Genomic DNA, 8,221 nt, shown 5'->3' on the forward strand with positions numbered 1-8,221 from the left:
ATCTAAGTCTAAACAATGTCACGACAAAAGACGTTCCTCTGACGTTACAGGATGATGGTTCACATTGACCTACCTGCTGCTCCAACTATGAAAAGGTCATTCATGTACCGGGGGTACTTTCTGGTCTTAAATCGCTTACAAAACGTCGATGGTTCTAGTGGATCTCTCGAGTCGATATTTCTAAAACTTGTAAAAACTCGAAAAAAACTATGGGGAAATTTGATCTAACCATGGAAATATATTTTTGTTTAGTGAAAAAAGAAATTGTAAGTTATTAAAGGTAAAACTCGCTGAGCTACTTAAGACAAATTTTGCCGTTGTTAGTATGTAAAGCGAAGCCAACATTCTATATCTAGAGTGCCCTTTTTACACTTGCATATTTTTAGTTTAGGTATTAAATATCAGTTACTTTATATATTAAATATCAGTTAAATTACTTTAGGTATTAAATAAAATCTAGGTGACAAAGATGTATTCGCACCCACTTACGGCCTTTGAGATTGTTGACATCTTATTAATTGTCATAGCTAACAAAAGTTGTTGAAAACATTATTTATAAAAAAATTTGATGTTTGACTCTGAAAAGCGATATTTAAACACTATTTTGTATGTAGGGTGGTTCGTAATGTAGTCAGATGTGAGTGGGTTAATTTATTGTAGTATCGTCTAATCCACTTGCAGATCACAGCAGATATATTATATACTATTTATTTCTTCTAGGTTCCGTGGAATAGTAATTATTATTTTTGCAAACCCAATTACGGAAAAAACTGCCACTGTCGTAAGTCTTTCGTTCAAGTCAAAAAGTGATAACACTGAAAAGCACATTTTTCATTTATCGTGCTTACTTTGTCGGACTCGACACACGACATATCGTCTGCATTTGAAACAAACAAACAACAACAAACTAACACATACCCTAAGATCACATAATAAACTCGTCCGGAACAACGAATGATGTAGGTCATGCCAAAAGTCTTGGGCAATAGGCTCGTTTTATTTATATCCTGACTATTAAAAATTTATGTATAAATGCCTTACTTATCGCCATCTCTAGCCGCTGCCGCTCCATCTTAAATCATTCAACATCTACAATATATACAAACTATTTTATTTTTGTGATATTGTTTTTACTGATAAAATCATTTTTTTAACTTAATATTTTAATTATTTCGCAAGTTGCTCAATATACTTATATCTCATTATTGACCGTTTCCTCATTGTCATATAAATGTCTCAAACCTGTATAATCCTTCTAAACAGGAGTGCTTAGGTTATTATTATGAACAAGAAGTATGGTGTGCTTTTATAAAACCACAATACAAGGGGAATGTTATTTCTTATATTATAAAAAGAAACGTATGTGTGGATGTATGTTACTCTTTCATATAAAACTACTGAAAGATTTCTAAGGAAAGTTTATTATAATATATGTATATGACTTATATAATAGAATAACACTAGTAGTTCCAGCGTGAGAGCAGCATAATCTTTGAATCGTCTTAAATCACGTGACTCAAATTGTCCGTCTAAATAGAAAAAAAAAATTGATGCTCATTTTTCTTATCTTTCAAACATTGCTATGAAGTCCGTTAGGATGAAGGCGTGTGGGAAACTAGAACATAATATATGTAAATAGTTCAGAAAAGTAAAAACTGAGCAAAAAATTCATTTAAATTACTGAAACATAAGTAACACGGGTCTTACTTTAGACGGTCAGCTGGTGCAAGTTATTGGCGCTGCGATAAATTATTGGGTACTCAAACATTTAATTTCATTTTACTGTCGCTTCGCAGCCTGCTTTGGTACGACATGCGAAATTTGAACGAAAATTTATAGCGAAGTAATAAAAAAATCATTTTAAATATAAATGCAAATACTGAAACTAGTGATATGATTCAAGCACTATATCTAATATTCGCGATACGTTACGTTGAACAGTTCCGTGTGGACAAGATCGACTCCAGCTGGGACGGTAGTCTGGCCATCGGTGGTGCAGGGTGCCTCCCCGACGGCGTGCCCGGGAGCGCCGTGAAATTCGACCCGCCCGTCTGGTTGCTGTCCAGCGATTTACGCTACGATGGAAATAATGTCAGTGCTATATGATTTTATATGGGGTGTAACTTTGTTTTTAGTATTTATAATACATATACTTATGTCTCATCTATATTTTTTTTACATTTCCAGAGTAATTAACAAAACTTTCAAGTCAAACGATACACTTGAAGAGTAGGTGCTAACGACGGAATACCTTGTTTTGCTGCCACCACTTTATAGGTAAATATTTATAACATAAATACTTATGAATTATTATGCAATAATTTGCTTTCTATGTAATACAAAATTAGTTGTTTGAAGTTCGTGATTTCCTATGTAGGTGGTATATTCATAGTAACATAATGTTTAAATATTTTATTTTTTAATTTTCAGGTATCTGTGAAACACTGGGGATTAAATGATTTAAGACCTGCCAATGGAGACAAGAGAGGACCTTAACTTCAAAGTTATTCTATCTACTGATATGCTTATCTTAACTGTGCCTTAATGAAAAGCTGAATAAGAATTTCAATAATATATGAACCAGGTATGTTGGAAAATCATTAACTCTCAAGAAATGAGTACATTATGTCTCCTATATTTTTATGACAAGCATATAGTTACGGATACGTAAAAATGAAAAAAAAAGAGCTATAACAACACAACTAAAATTACAAATAATAATTATGTAAATGTCATAGAATATATCTAATTAGTCATGGTGGCCTGGAGGTTATAGGCTTCTCATGCATGAGGGTGTGAGTTGGAAACCTGGCTATTAAAAATGTAATTATTACCAGTTATATGTACATTATAAGAGTATTTAGTCTGAGAGGCGGTGAAGGAAAACATCGTGAGGAAACCTGGAATTATAATTTCAATTTATTAGTTTGAAATCGCCAATCCGCTTCGAGCAAGTGTTGTGATTAACGCTCTAACCCTCTCCATGTGAAAAGAGACCTTTGCTCAGCAGTGGGCACCAATAGGCCTGATGATGGATATCTCATAAATATGAAAATGAGGATTGATATGTTAAATCAAAATGATCTTAAATAATGTGGAAAACGCAGTCAATCCAATAACCATCGGGAAAAACCTTTTGAATTCAATTTTCGTCCTTGTCAAGACATAATCTACATAAAATATTAAACAATAACATCAGATAATCCAGGCATTTCCAAATACGACGAGGAACTTACGTGGGAACATTATATTAAATTGAAAAGTGGTAAATTGAGTGACACTCTAGAAGTAATATAAAAGTAATCGTCATGCTGTTTCTTATTATTTAAACATTTCAAGAAGATCTGTTCGGAATTCTGACCTAGGATGTAAAATCAAAAAATGGAATACTCACCTACACAACGGGGACTTTGAACTTTTAAACTCAATATAAGTTTTTTAGTAAGACAAACATATTTAATATTTAAACAGAAAACTGCTTGTGATAAAAATAATTCAATAATAAGAGTGACTTACACAGTTAAATATCTTTATAATAAAATTTTGTATCACAGTTCTATGTTAAATAATTTTCATTACATTTATATATTCAATCAAATTTTATTCTGTAAGCATTATAGCATTAGATTTTGTATGAATTTGTTTAAATGTCAAAATTAATAAGTCACAGAAGTCATTAAAGGGTAATTATTATGTGAATGAGACACTGCCTTAATTTGTGTTTAGATGTGATATAACTGAAACTTGTACATTAGATCTTATATGATTGTATAACACTAGTTAACATAGAGTTTTTAGTCGTGAGTGAGTGAAATTTTTGTTTTGATAGCTAACTAAAGAAGGAAAAAATATTTTTATCTGATAAAGTTTGCTTTTGTAGGTACCGGGACAAAATTTAAAATTTTATAGAATAAGTACTATTGTTTAGTTTCAGAAATATTTAAAAGAAACAAATTTTGAATTATACATTTGTTTGTATAATTCAAAATTTGTGGTCGAGGCGGAGAAAAGATACAAAGCTAGGTTTTTGAGAGGTCGAGCTACGATTAAAAGATTCCAGAAGGAAGATATTGTAATAATAAAAATATAACCCCAGAAATCGGATATCCCTATATTTAAAATTTTGTGAACCATACAAAATCCAGAAAATAATTGAGAATGATAAATATCTTGTAAAGTGATTTTAGACCGTGGATGACTTCGAAATGTGGCTCATGACCAGCTACGAAAAGTCTCACAGCATCTGAGGGACGACACAGAATTACTAAGCAAGCAGTGAGGTGGACTGTTCGCCTACCTAATAGTTATGAAGAAAATGAACAAAATGAAATACGGTGAGCGTATTTCATTTTGTTCAAATTACTTCATTCAAACGCATTCCATAATTCGTAGCTAGTAATGTGATTGTCTAACACTTAGTTTGAGATATATTACTATAAAAGATGCATTTGACGTGCGGATCCGAACCATAACAAAAAAATATATATATTATAATAAAAAATAATGTTGTAGACGGGTGGGGACGTCCTATGACATATGTTATGAATGTTCAATGAAATAACTCAAGGCCGTCATCAATTATTATAACAACTTATTGGGCGTCGTTACTATTGTTAAAAGTAAAACGAAATCCAAGAGAATAGAACTATGTTTGAATTCTGGTATAAATATGACGTCTGGACGCACGACAGCGAACTGAAGAGTTCAGAGAGTGCGGATCATAAAGAATGTGATTATGAGGAACCTTCGAGAAATACAAGAACATTTAGAAGAATTGAAATTTCATTTTAAAATATCTGGAACGTACTGAAACAAGTGACTCAAAAAATTCTCCAAAATTTATTTTTCATATAAAAGTACAAAAGCAAACTTTATTTATAAGTAACGGAAAATCTGTTTAATTTAAGATGTATCCAATCAGAAAATATTAATTATATACAGTGAAACCTGGTTAAGTGGGACCTACAAGTTTGTTCACTTATAGATTTGTTCCACTCACCCAGTGTCCCAGATAATTAATATTTTTGCCTGGATATCTGCTTTGATTTATTTATGTTTTATAAAATGCACACCTCCGTTTCGTATCGCTTTTGTGTTGCAAAGTAACTGGAAGGCGATACTCCGGAGATGGAAGATTATAAACCTGTGCGGGTTCATGACTTTGCATTCTGTTTTTTCTAGGTTTAATATAAGCTCAACATTTCTTTAATGGTAAAAACAATAACACATGTCTTTTTGTATGAACAAAAGAAAATATGTGATATTGTACCATGAGGCATTAAAGATCTGTTCTTTCATTGTTATGGCAAGGTTTTCAGTTTCAGGGAATAAAATACCTACTTCGAGTCATTTCATATGTGGTTGTTCGTGTCAATGTGGTTGTTGTTCAAGTCATGGGTGTCGTCACTCTTGTCAAGGTCTTTCATCAAGGTTTGTAGTGGTATTGTGTTCCGAGTCATGTTGTTCGTGAAGGTTGCGTGGGGTGCGGTTGTAAACGATCGTATATGGGGTCTCATTCCTTTTAGAGGTTTGATGGTGAATATTTCTGTTGTTAATCTTAGGTGTTGATTGTTTTCTTTGGTAAACATGCTGTGTCTGGTTCGTTTAATTTGTTCTTTGTCTGGTATATAGGTCGGGTATAATTGATAGGTATTTTAAGCGTTGGTAAGGTACTTTGCGACTATTTGTGTTTTACATATTGCGGTAATTCTCTGTTTCTATTCTGTAATAAATAAAAATAATAAAATTCAGTGTGGGTAATATTTTTTGGATTTATTTTATACTTGGATCACGAATGAACTCCATCAAAAGCATTTTGTGATCTATGGGGTTACATTGTAAATTCTATCTATATTAGGATTTAGTCTATTATGAGAAGCCAAGTAATAGCATCTGTTCTGGGAAGGTTGTTAAGCATAATGAGACTTCGGTATATCCACCTTGGCAATTGTGGGGAAGACTAGATATGGGATTCAGTGTGGTAATTATATGTTTATTTTATATTTGGATCACGAATGGACGAAGGATTGTATCAAAGTTTTTTATTATCTATGTGGGTAGATTATACATTCTATAGATGTTAGGGGGCTAGTATATTGTGTAAGGCAAATAATTGGGAATATATTGGGAAAGATGTGAACATTTATTAATTTATTACTACTAGAATAACTTCTAGTAGTAATAAATTAATAAATGTTTTGATGGAAAGCGTAGGAATGTATTTGGTAATGTTGTAGTAATTATTTTGTGTTAGATGTATAATAAATTGTTCCAGTACTTGTATAATATATCAATTTCAGGTGATTTCCAATTATGTGTTGTTTGTGTAATTTTGTGAAGTTTTTGCGGTTTCTTTTGTGAATTTTTCCTTCTTGTAACACCTCAGCCTATGAATTTTTAATGCGAGCTTCTGATTTGAATTGTGTGGGAATTCTTCTTGGTTTCTGTCGTCCTTTTCATGGTGAACCTGCAGCCTTGATCTTTAATATTGTTTTGAATCTTTTAACTACTGTTAAATCTTTTGTTGAAATGTTATGTGTATTTAGCCGTAAGGTCACAGTTTTAATTTATATTTTTCGTGTGCTTTGACATTCTGGTTTAAATTCTATGGTACTATTTTCGATGTGTTCCTAACATCGAAAATAGTACCATAGTGTGTGTGTGATATTATATTATAAGGAGCTTATTATTATATTATATTACTTTATTATAATACACCTTAAAATAAGAAAAACATAATTAACAATTTTGTTTAAGTGTATGTTTGTGTTAGGCCTTGGTTTGTTGATATGTACATATTGGATCTATGTGACGATAAAAAAAATTCAATTGATGTGAAATTAAATTAAATTTCTCATCAACTGAATTTTTTTAATCGTATAATAAGAAATTCCCATATAACTGACTTCAGAATAATTATGTTTGTCTGCGACCTTCTCAATTGATGCATTGATGATAGGTTTTTTATTTTAAATAATCTCGTTCACTTCGGCTCTAGTATAATACATAAAGCTTTTATAAAGGTAAATCAATTTATAGTAAAATCACAAAATATATATTGTAATTTTATTTTCGTTTTATTAATAAATCTACTCCCTATATATCCCTATAATCCAGTGGCATGCACACCATAGATGCAAATAAGCACCTTCTTACCCTACTCATATAACAACTAAAAGTACATTGTTTAATTCTTACTACATACTTTTAATCGTACATTACGGAATATGAATGTTTAAGGTCAGTTTATGTCATTTGATTCACGATTTGGTAATATTGTTAAAAGTGCCATCTATCAACTTGAAAACTAACATTTTCGAGCGGCCGCTGCTAGCGGCTAGCGCCGCTTCCCGCACAAAGCGGCCGTATGCAGAACTACTCGGTGCATATATTCCATACAAATAAACTCAAGGACGATCAACAAATTTCATGTTGCATGCAGGAAATAGTTGCATGTGTGTGTGCAAAAACTATGTATGTGTTAGTGTTCGAGAGGCACTGCTTCCTTAATCCTACTCGTTTAAAACGCCATAGAAACTGAGTTGATTGTCAAATGAAATTTTATAAGGGACCTGTTTAATGGAAAAGTATTATGATAGTTATAATTAACTAGCAGGTTGTGTACAAACAAATAAGTTATTTTGTTATTCTTGTTTGTTGTTTTCAAATAATAATAATAAGAATGTTTGGATCTCCACTGGATATTCCGATTTCAATAACTTTCATAAAGCGATGATGAACAGATCGTAATCGTACTTTCGTGTCTCAGAGGAAGTTGATAGATTTATAAAATATATAGATGTTAGTTCTGATTGGACTGCTGTTAACTTATGCGTGAATATTATTAATGTTTTAAAGGAGGAAACTATGATGAGAAATTGTTTTTTTTTTTACACATATTCTGCTTAACCTAAAAAATTCTCTGTGCACGCTGTTGGGCCAATCATATCACCGCCGCTATAATTGCTACTTTGATCATTTAAAAATTCAATATGAAAAAATAAATACTTATATTAATATTTGTTAAATGTTACTATTAAACATAAATGAAAATTAAAAAAAACGTTCTTCGGAAATTTTGGTTTCTTTTCGGAATCTTATATTCGAAAACCAAAAAAGACCACGTTGGGCAACGTTTACCAAAGGTAAATTAAGGAAATACAATAAAATGTTTATTTTCCTGTTGGTATGGGAATGATCCGGCGTTCTTAATATTCCAGTT

This window comes from Danaus plexippus, chromosome Z, assembly GCF_018135715.1.
Source record: "Danaus plexippus chromosome Z, MEX_DaPlex, whole genome shotgun sequence".
NCBI classification, from domain to species: Eukaryota; Metazoa; Arthropoda; class Insecta; order Lepidoptera; family Nymphalidae; genus Danaus; species Danaus plexippus.